Source organism: Ascaphus truei, chromosome 4, assembly GCF_040206685.1.
Source record: "Ascaphus truei isolate aAscTru1 chromosome 4, aAscTru1.hap1, whole genome shotgun sequence".
Classification (NCBI taxonomy): domain Eukaryota; kingdom Metazoa; phylum Chordata; class Amphibia; order Anura; family Ascaphidae; genus Ascaphus; species Ascaphus truei.
Window position 1 is genome coordinate 71,233,028 of NC_134486.1, and position 21,254 is coordinate 71,254,281.

The window sequence follows — 21,254 nt, forward strand, 5'->3', positions numbered from 1 at the left end:
GTGACACTTATATGCTTATATATATGTTGTGGTTATTTTGGGGGTTCAATATGAGCTTTCTGGTGTCCTGTATGCTCAATATTATACACACACGCATAGCCTGCTATCTAAAATCTCTCCTAAATCCTTCTCCAAAAATTGCTCAACATTGTCCATTTATGTTTTGTATGTAGCTTGCTTATTATTGGTATCCAAAATGCATAACTGCACATTACTCTATTCTATATTAAACCTTAACTGCTATTTAGCGCATCATGTTAATATTGTCCAGGTCTGATTTAACAACTATCGACAGTTCAGTGTCATTATAAAAAAGGAACCTTTCTCTTTCTCTTTTTTTATCTCCTGTATAAAGCGTTCGTGAACAATTTTAAGCACTGAACGTCATCATATTCCACAACAAATGCAGCCATCTATCCAATCTTGTCTTCTCTATTTTATGACCATTCTGTGCTTCATTTCTGTCTCTTGAAGATCCAACAAGCTTCCCTTGAGTTAGTTGTTAAGCTTACTGTTACAGTATGTAATTACCTGGTTGCAGGCAATATTCCTTTTAAAATAAAAACACCACACTTGGTTCACGTAATATTGTAGCACTACATCTGTAGTGGGGAAAAAAAATAACATTTGTCATTTTTTAGCTGTGAACTGAGCAACATAATCACTCTTACTGTAGGTTAGGTGAACACTACCAGGAGTAAATACTTCTTTTCAATCAGTGCCTTAAATGCATTATCAGTTACACAAATGTGAGTTAATATTGAGCTGGTTGCTACCTTAATCTCTTAGTACGTTCGTTTTAGCATACTATATATTGAGTGATGTATTCAGGACCTCTGCTCTCTCATTATTTCAATGTGTTTGCCCATCTCATGCTTGAAGAGGCCCAAATTGCCATTTTAATTGTTTTGCCCCATAATATATTTTTATTATTTTGTATTACTTTTGCATTATATTTTATGATGTATGTGTAATGTTAGTCTCAGTCCCGAGTTTATATTTACATCGTTATTACTTTAACTTTGCCGATAAAGCAATTAGGTTGAGTGGTCAACTGTTTCGTGCATTATCTTGCAATAAGCTAAGGACGTTCCTTCTAGTTTTATTTCTCATAGAGAAAGCTATGAGAAAAAACTAGAACATTTGTTTGACAGAGGTGAGATCGGAGATGATGGCCAAGTATCTAGGTGCTCGGTCTCCTGTTTTTTACATATGTGAAAAACACATTAAAGAAAGTCACTTTAATTAACTGATCCCCCTCTAAAGAAGCAAAGAATACCTGGTATAGCAATTTATGTGAAACTTGAACATCTTCATCTTTTTTTTTAAATAGATGTACAATAGAAAACAATTAAGAAATTACATGGTATTTTGAAAAAATGATACATGGTAATGCTGTTAGTGGGGTACATAATTAATTAAAGATTGTATCTCACATTGTTATACCATCTGGCGATAAGGATTGATATCAATAAAGAGCCTTTAGGTTTTATTTACATGTGCATAGGAGATTAGAAGCAACCCACCCACTTGATATGAGGAGTTGCAGTAGACCTATTTTAAGCCAGACAGATTGTTAATTATATCTTACTTCTATACATTCAGGTAATAACTAATGTGAAGTATAAAGAATAGACTTCACATACTGTTAGTAACACGTGTGTAACCCCTCTACTTGTAGTTCTCAGTTTTATGACTATTGCTGAGGCGGGGGCCTAAGCCTATTTCTATCTTAATGGGCCACACGTGGCCTACGGTCAAATGGCAGGAAGAACACAGACACAGTAGGGGTGACACAACTAGTTTACTTCTGCTTTTCTTACTCTGGGACCTTGTGATCTTCAGCCGAGGATCACTACACAGAGTACACAAATACAACACAATCCCAAATAACGCTGCGTGGGTGTGAGTCAGTGTCAGTGCTGTATTAGCTAGAGATGGGCGAAACTGTAAAAATCTATTCCCGGGCATTCCATTCAAAATCCATTCCGTGGTGTAAAATCCATAGACGGATTGCTCCAGTTTCAATCCGTACGGATGAATCCAAAACCGCCATTGGATACAGTTCACATGGATTTTTAACAATCCAATCTGCATATTCTGCAATCCGTTGGAGGATTGAATTGTCATAGATAAAACAAATCTTGAAAGACGTATTGCCCTTTTTGAAACGGATTTGCGGAAATCCGCAGGAGCAAACGAAAGGCCTGATTCAAGGCAGATCCAAATCCACGAAAAACATGTGCCCATCTCTAGTATTAGCCACCCAATCCTGGGTATGTTGGCTTTTGATGGTGCCGGCACACCGTGGGAGCTCATTGTGTACAGTACTAACTGTTGCAGGCCTGTGCTTCAAAAGGGTGCTTCGGTACCACTGTGCTTTGTAGCCGGAGAGGGTCCCCTCCGACAGTGTTTGAACTCTCGTCCACGTCTGGCACTGTAGCTCTCTGCTCCTACTGCCACGTGCACTCTCTGCGACCCTCAACCGAACCTGATAGCACTCAGGTCCGTGTAACTCTAACTCAACATGGCTGCATCCCTTTTTAAAGGCTCCTCTCCCTTATAGTCCCAGCCGTTACGATTGGTTGCTCTCATGTCCATTACAGTCACATATCCAGAGCACACTGCAGAGGAACCTGCCAGGGGGCAGTTTGAGTGTGCATCACACAGGGGGTTACAGCCAAAACTAAAAGAATTATGTACTTAAATGTAAAATTAAAAATGTACTTAAATAAAGTAACAAACAGAGTGACAGTTAGTTACTTAAATACATTTTTTTCTTCATTTATACATATTGTAATGGATCTTTGGGGAAGGACCCTTAATTATAATGTTAATGGCTTAGTTTTGTTTAGAATTACAGCAGTAGCCCTGCGATAGTTAAAATTGTAGGTCGCTAGAATTACTTTATGGTAGACTGAACGTTGTATTTATAAAAACGTTTTAACATGAATTCATACATTGAGAGTTACCTCCCGTGTTCAAGTATTTCCTAGGCATAGTTATTATAACTATACATGGTTACATTAAACAAACAGAGGTTATACGTTAAATTTCATGAACAGTTAAAGATAATATGTTATGGGCTTATTTAACAGTTACAGACTAGATTCAAATGAGAGACAGCTGAAGTCTTGAAATTACTTATACTGGAGGCGGCTTTGAGAGTTTCTGGTAGGTTGTTCCAGACGTGAGGTGCACGGTAACAGAAGGAGGAGCAATCGGATTCTGTGTTGAACCTTGGAATCGTTGACAGACTTTTGGAGTCTGATCTTGGGTGATAAGAGCTGCGTGTGGTAGGAATGAGGAGTTTGTTCAGATAGGTGAGTAGCTTGTCCAGAAAACATTTGAAGGCAATACAGGAATAGTGTACTTTGCCCCTCGACTCAAATGATAGCAAATCTAGTTCTTAGAGCATTTTGCAGTGATGTGTGTTGTAGTTACATTGTAGGATACCGTGGCATATTGAGTTGTAGAGGGTTTCTAGTTTGCTATGGTGAGTTTGGGGTGCTGTACTATGTCCCCATAGTCTATAATTTACATTAGCATCTGCTGTGCCATGCATTTTCTAACAAGCAGGTTTAGAGAGGATTTGTTCCTATAAAGTACACCTAGTTTAGCATAGGTTTTGGATGTCAGAGTATCAATATGCAACTTAAATGTTAGTTTAATGAGTAGGTTTACTGGCTATGTACTTCTTTAACCCAGGCTGTGCTGAAAAGATGGATAATGTGGCAGGCATAAGCTCATAGGGGTCCATATTGAAATGGATTTGTGCTCATTTGCACATCATTTCCCAGAATGGAAGCATTGTACGCTAGGAGATAATGGTGAAACACAGGGTTGCAGACCTGTCTGAGATGTGAATTTGCTCACAAATAATATTTTTAGTTGTTGAAGGCACTGTTGAAAGGGGGTGGGGCTATAGGGTTTCTCTCAGGCAGAGCTTCATGATTATAGTTTGGTTTGCACTTTAATAGTAGGGAAGTAGCACACCCTACAAAATATTAATTGAATGTGTTTGCTATGTTAGTGGTATTTGTCAGAGTAGTATCATCCTTGTTGATATTACATGGTTGTTGATGGCTAGATGTCTGGAGTATACTATTAATGACCTTCTAGAAGTTTGCTGGATTTTATGTATTTTGATGAAGATTGTCAAAGTAATATTGGCCTTTTGCTAGTCATGTTAATTTTAGCAGATTAGGAAAAGATAAGCATTGATGGGGGCTCTAAAAGTGAAAAGCTGTGTAAAGCCTGAGGATGCGTCCCCCGTGCCGCTGACTGCACTCATGCTTGAGAGTGGTGACGTCACCAACTCTCCAAGCATGAGCACAGGTTGTCTGGCAATTTTTTCTGTAAGCGCACACCGTAGGGGGGGCGTGGCTTAACAGTGACTGGCGCTGATTGGCTGAGGTCATGTGACCCCTCAGCGCGCCTCAAACTCAATTTAATCTGTCTCGGAAAGCAGCCAGTGCCCGTGAGCGTACATGCACAGTCACGGGCGCGCGAGCAGCATGAGCATGGCCGGCCAGATTTAAATTGATTGTGCTGATTGCGCCAGGCGCGGGCAGCGGCAGCGTGGGCGCAGCCTAATGGGCATGTATAGGATTAGGGGTCATGAAGGCTATGGAGGCTCAGAGATTAAACATATTACAAGGATGGAGCCATATTGTAGACAGTGGAATGGAAGAGCACAAACACACCACTCTATGGTGCAGATACATTTATTTAAACAATTAAAAGCAATGTAGTATTCACACTCACATGTAAGGTGCTGGAACTCAAGCACACAGATGTGGCAATCACGTCAGTAGGGTAGACGCTCTTGTCTCCAAACTTCTTTCACACCTTCCCCCTCTGACAACACTGCCGAAGCTGCTGCTTGCCATCACGCTCTCTTACGTCCAGGCTTAGATAGGGTAGTCTTGATTAGACAAAGTTCAGTAAAAAAAATGAATATGGTCTTCCCTACCATGCCACTGCTCAGTCCGTTTAAGAGCCATAGCCAAAGATTGTGCTGACTTTACCTGACAGTGCTTAAAACTGCCAATCACTGCCAAGCCAGAGAAAGACCTGCCCACGAAATCAGCGTGACACCCACGTGTAAATTATTAGTCTTGTGGCTTCTTTCATCACTCTCAGGCTCTCTAGGGAGCAGCAATTATTTTAGATGAGTGATTACTACTGTAATGCAAATTAGGGAATACAAATATAGAATAAAATAAAAACTAAAAATAGTTCCCTGCTGCAGTATCTGAGTGGCCCACCAATATATGAAAGATAGGTGCTCCAAAGATGGTGAAACTTTCACGCAATAACATCCATAAATACAAATGTAGGACTCCTATAACAGACTATACTATGGAGTGGGTATAAACTGATATGCGATCTGTGAGTGACCAATACAGATACAGAATCACTTCTCCTGAAGGGAACAATCAATAAGCGCCATGCGGCAGGACAAGGAAACGGAAGGGACACGCCGCAATGGCAGGGCGTAAGTCCGCAAGCAGGGCGGCGACCCAGGTCATCGGTGCCAGGGGGCATGTCAACACGGAGGTTTAGGAGACCATCGCCGGTCACGGACAAGCCAGCAGGCAGGTGTCCCCATTCTCTCATTTCAGGCACCAGGGAACCGGCGGTCGGCACAGGGTCGGCTCAGCAGCAGGCGGCTGAGGCGCGGGCACCATCACCATGCAGGGTGGGAGATGGGGCGCCGACAGCACGTGGTCACAAGGGGAGACTCGATAACAGAGACCGGGAGGAAGAAGCAGCCAGCGCGGTTCCCGATAGGCGGCCAACAACGCCACCCGGGTCAACCCTCAGCCTGGCGAAAAAGCGGTCAAAAAAAGGTAAACGGCCAGCGAAAACTGACAAAGGGGTAGCCAGCGGGAGTCCCCCGCACAAGAGACTAGCGGTTTGCACTCCCCCTCAAGCGATAGTGGGCGAGTCTCCCCGGTGTACTGGTGCGCAGCTCATGGAGGCAGCGTTGTTGGGCATAAGGCAAGCCCTATCCCCGCTAGTGGCGCACCTTGATGCTGGGCCAGAGGTGTCAACGAGCGCAGGGGGTCACATTGGGGTGACGACACCCGCACCGGCAGAGTCACCAGCGGTAGTGACACCAGCGATAAGCGCAGTGCCGGTTCTAGCAACGCTAATCGCACCAGCAGCGGCGATAGCTCCAGCTATAGCGGCAGTCGTAGCGCCAGCATTGGGGGCGGCGCCAGCGGTAGCGACACCTATAGTTCCAGCAGCGGCAATGGCCGCAGTTCCCCCGCAACCGGTTAACAACACACCTCTAGGGGCCGGTGGGCAGGTTGGGCCAGTGGAATCACCAGCCCCCACTCTCACCCTCCCTCAGGCGGCACCCGCCTCAGAGGAGCTAGCCAAGCTTGCCAAGGATGAGAGGATGCCCGATGCGGCATATAAGGTCTCTTGTATATCTAGACCTAGCTCAGTGGGCTTGCACTTGCTAAAATAGGTAAAGGACAAGATATGGGCCGGGGAGTACGTAGATATATTATCTTTACTACCAGGCTACAGGGAGGCGTTGGCCGCATCCTCAAAGACGGGGGAAGCGAAGAAGGTGGATGTGGAAAAGAGGCTTTTCCCGCACACCTTTCGCAATTGGTCGAAGGCATTTGTTATCCTGGCTGGAGTAATTGGGGAGAAGGATCCCCAGGCGTGCGCATCGCTCTTTACGTATCACGACATGATCGAGGAAGCACACCACACGTACGGGGGAACGGGTTGGTGGACATATGACCAGTGCTTTAGGCAATCAATGAAGGCCCAGGAGGAGGTGATACCATGGAACGTCAAGGACGTCAACCTGTACCTGCAGTTTGTGTCCGGGGGTGGGGCAGATTCCTTTCGAGGGAGTGGCACCGAAGGTAGGGGGACATGGCGGAATAACGTGCCAGGGACTAGCCAGTCGCTGCGCACCAACTCGGGCGTCTGTTGGCCGTTTAACCAGTCCAACTGCACGTACGACAACTGCCGTTTCCAACACATCTGCTCCTTTTGCGGCGGCCGCCACGCCCAGGCAAAGTGTTTTAAGAAGGGCGGTCGCAGGGGGAGGGGCGCAGGGTGGAAATTTGAACGCGAGGGCAGCGACACCAATAATCGTCGCCAATTTAGCACCGTGGCTAGCAAGGTATCCCAATAGGGAAGCGGCCCAGCTACTCTTAGCTGGGTTTAAGGAGGGGTTTAGGATCCCGTTTGAATATCAAGCGGGATCAGGGTTTAGCCGGAACTTGAAATCGGTCAGGACACACGGCGACGTAGCTAGGAAAAAGGTCTGGAAGGAAGTCGAATTGGGGAGGATGGCTGGCCCCTTCGAGTCCCCTCCCTTGCCTAATCTCAGGATTTCCCCATTGGGAGTGGTCCCCAAGAAAGAGGCCGGGGAGTATAGGTTGATACAACACCTATCCTACCCCGAGGGGTCGTCGGTAAACGACGGCATTGACAGGGAGTTGTGTTCTGTGTCTTACGCGAACTTCGATCAAGCCGCAGTGCTGGTGGAAAGGATGGGAGCAGGGGCTCTATTGTCAAAAGCTGACATCAAATCAGCCTTCAGACTCTTGCCAGTCCACCCCGAGTGCTTTCATTTGCTAGGTTGCATGCTCGAAGGTCAGTACTACATAGACTTATGCTTACCGATGGGATGTGCGCTTTCTTGTTTTTATTTTGAGACATTTAGCACCTTCCTAGAATGGGTGGCCCGGAAGAGGGTGCAGGCAGCGGGGATCATGCACTACTTGGACGACTTCCTTTTTGTGGGCCCCAGGGGTTCGGACTTATGCGCTAGGTGGCTGTTCGAATTTTCAGCCCTGGCGCGCGAGTTCGGGGTTCCTTTGGCCGACGAGAAGACAGTGCGGCCAACAACCACTCTTACCTTTTTGGGTATAGAAATTGACTCCGAGGCGATGGAGTACAGGCTCCCTCCGGAGAAGCTGGTCACCCTAAGCAAGCTTCTCCGCGAGTTCATAGCTCTCAAGAAAACATCTTTGAGGCACTTTCAGGCGCTGCTAGGCCACTTAGTATTTGCGGCGCGCGTAATGCCGGCCGGGAGGGTTTTCACCAGGCGCCTCTCTGCAGCAACGGTCGGGGCGAGACGACCCAACCACTTCATCCGCATCACCGCCGAAATCCGAAAGGACTTGACGGTATAGCTGCGTTTTTTAAAGGACTATAACGGCAGAACCTTGTGGCGAGGTCCCCCATCTAACAACACAGAGTTGCAGCTGTTTACAGACGCCTCAGGGTCAGTCGGTTTTGGGGCCTACTTCGGTGGGGCATGGTGCGCGGAGCGGTGGCCTCCCCACTGGCGGGGGACGCCGCTAATCAAGAACTTGGCGTTCCTGGAACTTTTTCCCTTGCTCCTCGCAGTGCGCCTGTGGGGTCACTTATTCGCGAATAAGCAAGTAATTTTTTGGTCAGACAACATGGGGGTAGTGGAAGCCGTGAACAATTTCGGCTCACGCTCCCCGCCAGTTCTGTCCCTTCTGCGCTGCTTCGTACTGGCATGCTTGCAATTGAACATTGCGTTCAAGGCTCGACATGTCCCGGGGGTGGAGAATAACATTGCTGATGCCTTATCCCGGTTACAGATGGCGTTGTTTCGGAGATTGGCCCCCGAGGCGGACCTAATCGGCAGTCCATGCCCTGCAGACCTTTGGGTGCTGGCAACGACTCAGTAACCTCGTTGGTACGATCATCGCTGGCTCCGGGTACGTGGCGGGCCTATTCGGCGGCGTGGCGCGATTATCAAAGTCTGGCAGGGGAATTGGGCCTCGACGTATTGGGAGTCGGGACCTTGCTATCATTTGTCCTAAGCTTAAGGGGAAGGGGTTTAGCGGGAGGATCCATAGGTAAAAAAGTGACAGGAGTCTCCTTCTTTTTGCAGCTAGAGGGCAAGGGGGACCCAACGAAGGCATTTATCGTCAAAAGGGTCCTAGCGGGGTTAACAAAGGGGACGGCGACAAATGACAGCAGAAGGCCAGTAACACCAGCGATATTAGAAGGTTTAATGCAGGCCACAGACAGAGTGTGCCTATCGGGGTTCGAGGCAAAACTTTTCCGGCTGGCGTTTGCATTGGCTTTCTTCGCAGCGTTGCGAGCCGGGGAGCTGGTGTGCGCGTCGCGCAAGGGCGAGGGAGGGATGCAGTTTGAGGACATAGTCTTAGGGGAAGGGTGGGTCAAACTACACTTAAGAAGGTCAAAAACAGACCAGCGGGGAAGGGGAGCGTGGATATCTTTGCTAGGGCTACCAGGGACCAAATTTTGCCCAGTGAGCACGCTCAGGGAATACTTGGCATGCAGGCCAGACGGGAAGGGTCCCCTGCTCCTTCACGCGGATGGGGGTACCGGTATCTAGATTCCAGTACCTGCGGGTTTTCCGCATGTGCCTAAAACACCAGGGCCTCGACGAGGCACAATTCGGGACACATTCGTTCCGGATTGGGGCGGCAACGGAGGCATCACGCGCAGGGCTGTCATTAGCTGCGATACAAAAGATAGGGCGATGGAAGTCTAACAGATACCGGTCCTATATCAGGCCCGCATTATCTGGCGTATAGCGTGCTAGGTTAAACCCCCCCCATCCTCTTTATGCCTTCACAGACGCCGTACCCACTTGGATAATCGGGGACTCGCTTATACACTGGGCAGAGAAGCGGGCTGTCAAACGCCCATGCGGGGCTAACCTCGGGTTGCGAACGGAGGAGGCAAATGTGGTATGGGGGGGAGGCAGGGGGCTGCGGTGGGCTCAGTTGCTCCCGCGGCTAATGGTGACGGGTAGGGATAGGAGGGCGCCGCAGATCTTGCTCCTCCACGTCGGGGGCAACGACCTGGCCGCTCGACGCTACTTCGAGCTGGTTAACTCAATAAAACACGACCTGGCCCTCATACTCGCCAATTGGCCAGGTGTACAGATAGTCTGGTCGGACATATTGTGCAGGGGAATGTGGAGGGGCGCAAGGGCTCCGGGCGCCATCGACCGAGCGCGGGTCAAACTGAACAAGATGGTGGGAAAGTTTGTGACACAGTGTGGGGGATGGCAGATCACCCATCCCGAGTTCGACTACAAGTCAACCGGTCTGTTCCGGGCCGACGGCACACACTTATCCGAGATAGGGGCGGACTTGTTCAATAACGATTTGCAGGAGGGGCTGGAGAGGGTCCTTGCGGGGTTGGCGGCACGGTCTAATTTAAGGAGGGTTAAATAGAGCCGTGTGTGGCGGCAGTTCGGGGGTAAGTGCTTGTCCTTGCCAGATGGGCTCGGGGCGGGCGTCGCCCGGGGGTAGGAGCGATTGGGCGGGGTCAAGCTAACGTGACACCCGGGAACCCACTCGCGACAACGGCCGGCTCTTTAGGGGTCGGCCGGGTACGGGGGCAGCAGGCCAAAGCCTGGCTGACCCCCTGACCCCACTCTGGCTTGGACTAGCGCTTACTCCAGTATTATGATTGTTAATAAACAAAGCCGCGGCCTTTTATACCTCCAAACTGAGTCTGTCATTACTTGTCTGTTATATGTGGGTACCGGTTCCAAGTGGGAGGGGGAGGGGGTCCCTCGCAGCCTCCCTGGTCAAGCAATCCCTCCAGCCAATTAGGCGAGGGAAGCCCATGACCAGGGGGCAAGCCCCCTCCCCCTCGCCTCGCTGGGACCTCTGGGCCGTCGTCGCGGCCCCCCCCCCCTCCCTGGGGGGAGGGGGCAGGCCCAGGGCATTACAAAAGAGGCAGTCGGGAGCTGAATCTCCCATTCTGCTCCCGGTCTGCTGCGAAGTTCCCACCCACCCACCCCATTAGCAAGACAGTCGGGGGCAGATGCTTGCCCCCGGCCACTCCGTGGGGCATTTACAATTCCTTGGTGATAAGCTGTCTGTACTACCTGTAAGCTGTAACATGTACTGCTGCGGCACAGTTTATTCGAGCATTTGCCCGTTCTGTGCCGCAGCAGTAGCCTGGCGCGCGCCCGAGTGTGACGGGCGCGCGCCGAAGCAGCGGAAGAGCGCCCTCCGATCGGGGCGCTCTCCCTACCGCTGCCGGGTCCGCCGGGTCCCCCGGAACCCCCTGCCGCTGTCCCGCGATCGCGGGACACCAGGGCTCCCTCGGGGAGCCCCTGGACATGCGTGCAAGGGGCGCACGCTCCCGATGACGCGTGACCGCGCGTCTATGACGCGCGGCATGCCGAGGGGCGGCCACTAGCAAGCCGGGAGATTTCCCGGCTTGCGGTACCGACCACACTTCAATAAAGTGTGTCGGTAGTGTACCATCATATTTTACAGGGCAGTGTCCGAAGACCTCCCGAGAAACAAAGGACTGAAGTTCATTCAGGAGGCTTCAGTTGGTCGTTTTGCCACTGTCGCGGCGGCAGTTCGGGGGTAAGTGCTTGTCCTTGCCAGATGGGCTCGGGGCGGGCGTCGCCCGGGGGTAGGAGCGATTGGGCGGGGTCAAGCTAACGTGACACCCGGGAACACACTCACGACAATGGCCGGCTCTTTAGGGGTCAGCCGGGTACGGGGGCAGCAGGACAAAGCCTGGCTGACCCCCTGACCCCACTCTGGCTTGGACTAGCGCTTACTCCAGTATTATGATTGTTAATAAACAAAGCCGCGGCCTTTTATACCTCCAAACTGAGTCTGTCATTACTTGTCTGTTATATGTGGGTACCGGTTCCAAGTGGGAGGGGGAGGGGGTCCCTCGCAGCCTCCCTGGTCATGAAGGGTCCAGGATGGCGTGCCAGGCTGTAGATGCAGCAATCCAATGATAGAGAAAAAGAGAGAAAACAGCGCACTGCCAGTCTAGGAAATGTCCCTGGTTGTAGGTGTAGTACAGATAAAATCATGTTTTGAGTGCTATGAACACGAGGGGTTAAATGGCCCATAATATGGTAGCTAGTTGCTAAGAGACCTATGAAGATACGGTCTGGGGAGTGATCTTAGGATAATGAATATTAGTTTATTGTTAGAAGTTGTACTGTAACTGTGTAAAAGTTGAGTGTTGTCCACAGCAGCCAAGAAGCTCCCAGAGAAGGCTGGAGGGTTGCAGCACTGGCTGAAACCTTCCAGTAGAGGGGTACTTAAGGGGAGTGCTTTGGAAGGTCAGTTGTTGCTGTTGCTGCAGCTGCACTCCTGTTTCTAGATTTTAGAAGCTATAATGGGTAAAAGCTTTACTACAGGACCATCAAATTTGTCCAAGAAAGGGCAGAAGGATAAGGTTTCTGGTTGTTGACTAAACCACCTTCTGAATTGGGTTTTCTGATTAAACTACAGTACCTTCCACAAACGTATTAATAGTTCTACCCCAAGCTTAATTTATGCTTGCTGAGAGACCTATCAAGTAATGTGCGATGGTTGTGGGTAAGGCTGAGTCCACGCTGCCGCTGAGCTCGCTCATGCTTGGAGAGCGGTGATGTCACCAGGTCTTAAGAATGAGCGATCGCTGTCCTGCAACATTTTTAGAGCAGGAGTGGGGGCCGTGGCTATTAGGGGAGGGGGCGTGTCATTGGCTGAATAGGGGCTGTCTGTGTATCTCTCTCTCTCTCCCTCTCTCTCCCCCCCCCTTCCCTCATCTCTCTCCCCTATCGCGCTCTATCTCCCCCCTTCCCTCATCTCTCTCCCCCATCGCGCTCTCTCCCCCCCCCATTGCACTCTCTCCCCCCATTGCTCTTTCTCTCTCTCTCCCCCCCATTGCTCTCTCTCTCTCCCCAACCCGCGCTCTCTTTCCCCTGCCTCCCCACCGCGCTCTTTCTCCTGGCCCCCGTCTCTCTTTCGGCCATCCACCTTCTCTCCCTCCTTGCTTTCTCTCTCTCCCCCCATTGCTCTCTCTCCTGCCCACCGTGCTCTCCCCCGTCACCCCTGTGCTCTCTCTTGCCCGCCCCCTGCACTCTCTCTCCCCTGCCCCGCATTCTCTCTCCCTGCCCCCGCGCTCACTCTCCCCTGCCCCCGTGCTCTCTCTCCCCTGCCCCCACGCTATCTCTCCTGGCCCCCCTCTCTCTCTCCCTTCTCCCCCGCCACACTACTCCGTTTGCCCTCCCCAACACACAGCAGCACTCCGTTTGCCCCCTCTGTCCATTTGCCCCCTCTGTCTGTTTGCCCACTCCTCTGTCCGTTTGCCCCCCCTCTGTCCATTTGCCCCCCTCTGTCCGTTTGCCCCCCCTGTCCGTTTGCCCCCCATCTGTCCGTTTGCCCCCGCTCTGTCCGTTTGCCCTCCCTCTGTCCGTTTGCTCCCCATCTGTCCATTTGCCCCCCCTCTGTCCATTTGCCCCCCCTCTGTCCGTTTGCCCCCCTCTGTCCGTTTGCCCCCCCCTCTGTCCGTTTGCCCCCCTCTGTCCATTTTCCCCCCCTCTGTCCGTTTGCCCCCCCTCTGTCCGTTTGCCCCCCCCTCTGTCCGTTTGCCCCCCCCTCTGTCCGTTTGCCCCCCCTCTGTCCGTTTGCCCCCCCCTCTGTCCGTTTGCCCCCGCTCTGTCCGTTTGCCCCCCCTCTGTCCGTTTGCCCCCCATCTGTCCATTTGCCCCCCCTCTGTCCATTTGCCCCCCCTCTGTCTGTTTGCCCCCCTCTGTCCGTTTGCCCCCCCCTCTGTCCGTTTTCCCCCCCTCTGTCCGTTTTCCCCCCCTCTGTCCGTTTTCCCCCCCTCTGTCCGTTTGCCTCCCCCTCTGTCCGTTTGGTTTGGTTCCGCATGCGTGCAGAGGCTGAGAAATTCTGAGGAGACAGGCAAGTTTAAAATTTGCCGCTCAGGGGAGCGGAGTAGCGGTCACGTGACCGCTCACATCCAATGGGAGCGTGGGACTAGCCCCGCCTCCCGCCACGCCTCCGTTCCGCCTTCGCCACGCCTCCGCCCCGCCCCAAAAGCGTGCTCACTGCCTCGCCTGCCAGGACACAAAAAAGCTGCAGTTTGAGCAGGCGAGGCAGAGCAGGAGCACGGCTCAGCGCGGCCCGAGGCACCATGCCTTATGCTGACAGCATACTGACCAACTCTTCCTATGTATGAAGGAGACTCCCTGATTTTTAGCTGAAACATTTGTCATTTTTCTGCCATCTCCCTGAAAATAATTTGTTCATCACAATGAAAGTCAGTTTAGAAAACTCCTGCAGTATATTTGCAGCCTATATCTCCCTCAAGGAAGCTCCAAATGTTATTTAGCCTGGGTGGCAGTCCATTCCAGGTGATGTGTTCCTGTCTTACTGTATGTTTTAACAGAGATCTCATCTGTTTTAACCAGTGTGTCCCAGGAAGCATCAGTGTGTGAGTGACCTTGTGGGTAGAGTCTTTCATGTAACTGGTATTGCCAGTCAGATGTCGTAAGTCTTGGACTGTGAGGGCCCCCACATACTGTACACACACTAGAGCAGGGCTGTCAAACTCTTTGCCTGCGCATGCAGCCCACAAGGTATTGCCATGCGGGCTGTGACTGCGAGCCAACACGGGAGAGAGCTGGGACAGGAGTCCCCTACATAGTGACTGCGGGGGCAGGGGCACGGCGCGCACTGGAAGGTGCCACCTTCTCCCCCACTGGTGTGCGCTTGCACCATCTCCCCCACTTATTCACCTCCTCCGCCTGTTCTCCTCCCCGCATGTTCCTCCATTGGTGCATGCCAGAAGAAGGCCGGGTGGCACCCTCAAGGTAAGATTTGGGGGAGTGGGGCTATTGTGGGAGTGTAGGGCTATTGTTGGGGGGTGGGCAGGTCTGGCTCTATTGTAGGGGAGGGAGGCTATTGAGGGGGAGGGGGAAAATGTGGGCTATTGTGGGGGGGGCAGGTGGGAGGCTATTGTGGGATTAGGGGGTTATTGTGGAGAGAGGGAAGGTGTGGAGCTATTTTGAAGGAGGGGGCTGGTGTGGGGCTATTGTGGAGGAGGGGACTGGTGCAGGACAGGGGTAATTATGGGGCTTATGTGAGGCAGGCGGGTATTGTGGCAGAGATGGTGCTATTGTGGGGGAGGTGATATTATGGGGGTATTGTGTGAGTGTATGTGTTATGGGTCAGGGGGTATTGGGTGTGTGGGTGTGTGGGTGTGGGTGTGTGTGTGTGTGTGTGTGTGCGTGGGTGTATTGTAGGGCAGGGGGTGTATTGTTTGTGTGTGTATTGTGAGGAGGGGGGATTTGGTGTATTGTGGGGGAGGTGGTAAAAGTGATAGAGGGGGGGAGATGAAGGGATTGGAGAGGGAGATGAAGGGATTGGGGAGAGAGAAGGAAGGGATTGGAGAGAGAGATGAAGGGATTGGGGAGAGAGAAGGAAGGGATTGGGGAGAGAGATGAAGGGTCTGGGGAGAGAGATGAAGGGTCTGGGGAGAGAGAAGGAAGGGATTTGGGAGAGATAGATAAGGAAGGGATTGGGGAGAGAGATAGAGAAGGGATTGGGGAGGAAGATAGAGAAGGAATGGATTGGGGAGGGAGAGATGAGGGAGAGAGAAGGAAGGGGTAGGGAGGAAAGAGATAAGGAAGAGATGGGGGGAAGAGAAAAGGAAGGGATAGGGGAAAGAGATAAGGAAGGGATGGGGGGAAAGAGGTAAGGAAGGGATGGGGGGAAAGAGGTAAGGAAGGGATGGGGGGAAAGAGGTAAGGAAGGGATGGGGGGAAAGAGATAAGGAAGGGATGAGAAAGAGAGAGGTACAGATGGGATGGGGGGAGGGGAGAGAGATACCAGTGATGTTTACGTGTTTTTTAAAAAGGAACACGTGAGAAAAAAGTGTACGCATAGGTTATAATGACTGTTCATTCCCAAAAATTCTGGTGCAGTCCAAATCCGAGTCAAATTTAAGAATCAGCCCCCAAGCTACTGTATTCTGAGTTTGACACCCTGCACTAGAGACAAAGAAAAGTCCGGTTGCAATACTGTGTGTTGATTGGTGAGCATTGACAAGCTGTCGCAAAAATGTCAAGCATTAAAGCTACAAGCAAGAAACAAACATTTCAACTTGAAATATGAAAAGTATATTTTTGATTGTCAAAGATTGCAATCAAATATTATTTCTGTTCATTGATAAGTCAACCAAACACTTACTGATCCTGCAAAAGTGAAAATTGTGACAATACAATCAGGGAATCAACATTTAATTTAACGTTCTCCTGCTTTCAGAATGCAGAGTAAGGTGGGCCGTATTTTTCTGCTCTTTTTTTCTGATCGCTTTTTCTTTCAAACAAACTGTGAATAGGAGAGAGTGAAATAAAAAATGAATATATAATGATGACCCCCGATTCTGTCAGCATTGAGTGTCATAATTGCTAAGATTATACAATTAGGTTTTCAGAAATACAGATGTATAAGACGTTACTGCTCCCATTAACATAATGCTTTCCCACTGGCTCGCTATTGAGCAGTAGCACTAATGAACACAATGACAAGGGAGATAACGCATGCCTTATTTATGCTTTATTTACTGCACTATTTCATGTTAATGGAAAGGTATTGATTTAATTGGGGTAATGTAAAATGTGACCTATAGCATGTTAACAGCATGAAGCAGTGAGCATCATGCAAAGTGATGGCTTCATTGTTAATAGAAAGAGAGACCACATATAACAAAGGGGAAAAAACATGACTTTAATTTGAGTTGTAACAGGAAGAGACACCATGCCCCTTCTCCATGTGCAGACTGCCCCTGCCTGAGCCTGTTCTTGGTTTTCAGTGTACAGTACCTGGAGCTGCAGAGTTAATTTACTGGGTTGCTAGCTCTAAATCAGGGATAAGGAAGATAGCTCAAGGGCAGGGCTGCTAAAACTGCCTGCTTTTCTATTAAGCTGCAGTGAGCTCAAGGCCCTGGCTGCCACAGTACGTATATTGCTGCCTTACTGTGTTAGTCCTGTAACACGGAGAAAAGACCATGTAAACTTAAAGAAGAAACCTATGAGCTTTCGGAAACTCTGTATACTGTACTATCATTTCATCTGTGAAGAGTTCTAATGCTGGTCTGCTAAAAGGTATCACAACCAAACGTAATCTGCTCTAATCATATTTCTTTGATATATGGACTTTTTATTGTTTTGCCTGTTATACTGACGTGAAGCTATTCATTTTATTCACGGTCCAGCCACTGATTGCCCCACTACAGGGATTGGGATAGATCGATAGATAGATAGATAGATAGATAGATAGATAGATAGATAAATAGATAGATAGATAGATAGATAGATAGATAGATAGATAGATAGATAGATAGATAGATAGATAGAATAAACAGTTAGACATAGGGCGCAGCAATGTAGACAAACAGTGGATTGTTGTCACTGTGGATACAAACTATCGTAGATGTTCTTGATGGGATTTTTATGTAAAGTCCCAACTCAGAATGATCCTGTAAATGATGGAAAAAGAACCAATATTGTAAGTAGCCATTTGTCTTTTGCGTTATAAACCTCATCTCACTGTACTTCACCATATTGGTTCTTTTTCCATCATTTACAGGATCATTCTGAGTTGGGACTTTACATATACATCCTATCAGGAACATCTACGACAGTTTGTATCCACAGTGACTACCATCCACTGTTTGTCTACATGGCTGCACCCTATGTCTAACTGTTCATTTCTTATATTTCAGTTAGGTCTTTGTGTGAGACCTAAGACACTGTGGCAGCACTTTGGGACATTGATTTTATTGTCTTACATTGATCATTTGCGCACCTTTATCCTTTTTTTATGTATGTATAGTATATGTGTGTGTGTGATTACATATTACTTGTGAGCACATTCACATGTCTTAGACAGGTCTGCAACCCTGCTTTTCGCCATTATCACCTCGCATACAGTGCTTTCACTGCAGCAACGATTCTGGGATGTCTAAGACATGTGAATGTGGTCACAAGTAATATTTTTATATGCTATATGCTATACGGTGGAGGGTTTTTAGTCACCTTTTCACCCACCATAACCTAAATAATGTATGGTGAAAACCTACCCAAGTCTTAAATTGCAAAGCCAATACAACCAACCTCACACTGATGAGACCCACAAGGTCGAAACAGTCTGTCTGTGAGTGGGTTTACTGGCTTTGTATCTCATCCCAGGCTATGTTTAAATAGTTACATAATTACATAGTAGATGAGGTTGAAAAAAGACATACGTCCATCAAGTTCAACCTATGCTAAATTTAGACAACAGATACTTTATCTTATATCTAAACTTACTTATTGATTGAGAGGCAGGCAAACAAAAAACTCCAGTGTCATATCATCCAATGATATCACGTAAGGGGAAAAATAAATTCTTTCCTGACTCCAAGAATTGGCAATCGGATTATTCCCTGGATCAACATTCTTCCTGTGTTTACTTATTTGGTTTATCCCTGTATACCTTTGCTTTCTAAAAAGATGTCCAGCTTTTTTTTTTAACAAATCTATTGTATCTGCCATCACAGTCTCCATGGATAATGAATTCCATATTTTAACTGCCCTTACTGTAAAAAAAAACCCTTTCCTTTGTTGCTGGTGAAATCTCCTTTCCTCCAGCCTAAAGGGATGACCCCGTGTCCTTTGTACTGCCCTTGGGATGAATAGTTCTTTTGAAAGCTCTTTGTACTGTCCCCAAATATATTTGTATATAGTTATCATATCCCCTCTTAGACGCCTCTTTTCTAATGTAAATAAATCTAATTTAGCTAGCCTCTCCTCATAAGCCAGATTGTCCATCCTCTTTATTAATTTGGTGGCTTTTCTCTGCACTCTCTCTAGTTCCATAATGACTTTTCTAAGGAGTGGTGCCCAAAATTGTAATCCATAGTCAAGGTTTGGTCTTACTAATGCTTTGTAAAGGGGCATAATTATGTTTACTTCCCTTCCATCCATTGCCCGTTTAATGCAAGATAAGATCTTGTTTGCCTTTGCAGCTACTGCATGACTTTCGGCACTATTGCTAAGCCTGCCGTCAACAAGCACTCCTAAATACTTCTCGATCAAGGATTCCCCAATTTATCCCTGTTTAATCTGTAAGTCGCCTGTTTATTCTTCCTTCCCAAATGCATAACCTTACATTTATCTGTATTAAACCTCATCTGCCATTTACCTGCCCAAGTTTTGAAAGCTGTGTTTAAAACAGTGAGCATTGGCTTAAGAGTTCCATGTAATATGGATGTACGGCTAAAGGTGGCACTATGTGCTCATTTGCATATCATTTCCCAGAATCCCTTGCTGTAGTGGAAGCACTGTATGCTAGGTGAGAATGGTGAAAAGCAGGATTGCAGACCTGGCTAAGACACGTGAATGTGCTCACAAGTAATGTTTTTATATGCTATAGGGTATATGCTATAGGAAGGAGGGTTTTTAGTCACCTTTTAACCCACCATAACCCATATAATGTGTGTGTGTATATATATATATATATATATATATATATATATATATATATATATATATATATATATATATAAATACACATACACACACACACAAGCAAGTATATCAGCACTACAGTGCTCACAAGTTAGATAATGGTAAGGTAGGTCCTACAGAATCTCACTGTGATACCTGGTTACAAGGCTGCAGATCAATGTTCACTCTAAATATATTTAATACAGAAGATATATTTATGCATTACACACATATATGTGCAAATGTGCAAAAGTGCTGGCTGAAAAAATGCAATAACATTTCTTGGAAAAAAAAGGGAATGCAACAAAAGATCTTTCCTGATAACCAGCAAAATGAGTATATAGCCAGCTCAAAAGGATATTGGTGGAGACATAGAAGCTTTCAAGGAAACGACTAGTTCCAAAGGTAATCAAAAAAGAAATGCGTGCTCCATAGTACAGATCAATTCAATATAAAAGTGATAAATAGGTAGTAGGATTAAAAACACTCACGAACAATTAATTCCTTAAAGTGTATTGTAAATATGTTATTACGCCGAGTTCCACTGCAGTTTTGCGATGAAACACATAGGGACAGTCTCCCATTGGATAATTTGCTTAGCCTATCAGTAGCTCTCCACACCAGAGAGATACAAGACAAGCAGTGACGTTGGAGTCAGCGACTAGTCACGCAGAGGCGGGAATGGAAATCCATATGGGAGGCGTCCACGAGCACAGTAATGGTGGTTACATCCTTGGACTCATATCCATCTGGAGAGATTTCCCTTCTATGAGACATTACATCCAGGTGCTATATTACTCCATTTAGTGCTTTGGATTTCTATATTGGGTACCATATCTCCTGGGGGGTTCAATGATTGTATAGACACTAGTACATTTGTCTAGGTCCATGTTTTAGAGTCTCCCTGATCCCTTGCCTCTGAACCCATCAGAGTATTGGTTCAATATCTACATCAGTATTTGTCCTTAATTTATACTCTGGTGGTTTGTAGTCATCCAATCTCTTTTGTCTCCGTATCACTTGTTCATCAGGTCTTCATTTTTAATATGTACATGTATATTTAGTTTAACATTTACATTGATTTTAACATATAAATATTTAACATTTTACATTTTTAACACATATCTATTGATTATAATTCTGTTTACACATGCATTTGCACTTATTCACGGTTAATTATACACATAATTTGATTTAGTATAAACTATTTAATCGCTCATTACTTATTGTGCATCACACAGTTTATATTTAGATTCATGTATTATATAAGTTTAAATTAATTATAGGTAACGCACATTTAATTGATTTAGTTTATAGATTTCACCATCATTTTCACTGGTATCACCACACAATATAGAATTTATCACCATTGGGTTATATAATTCAATATGATGTTTTATTATATGAATGGTTCATTTTTAACCTGTTTTGATATTTTATTACTGCCACGTGCCAAGTGTGTGTATTTACTGCTGTATTGTCTTGGGAGGGGGGGCTATCCTACTGTGTGAGCATCCTTCTCAGGTGGAGGCACTGTGTGTTAGTGAATAAGGTCACCCCAGGCTTCCTTCAGCGGAGGATCAGACCTTCTGTTAGCCACTAAGGTAACAGCAGCACAGATAGTTTCCCTAGACACGGGGGAAAGGGGGCTACACTTGCAAATATAATATGAAAAAATGTTGTACACCAATAATTAGAATATGAAAGATACTTATAGCAGTGCTCTCTAACTTGATGGGGGAAGACCCGATGTTATCCAGGATACAAAAGAAAGGAATTTCATAGATGCAAATATTTATTGACGCCAAATAAAGTGTCCAACGTTTCAGCTGTCACGGTAGCCTTTATTAAGGTAAGGTGTGTCTGGACCATTAGGGAACACTTTATATAGTCAGTGCATTAGCTAACAGTCCAGGTGATTAAACTAACAGTCAGGTGAATCCCA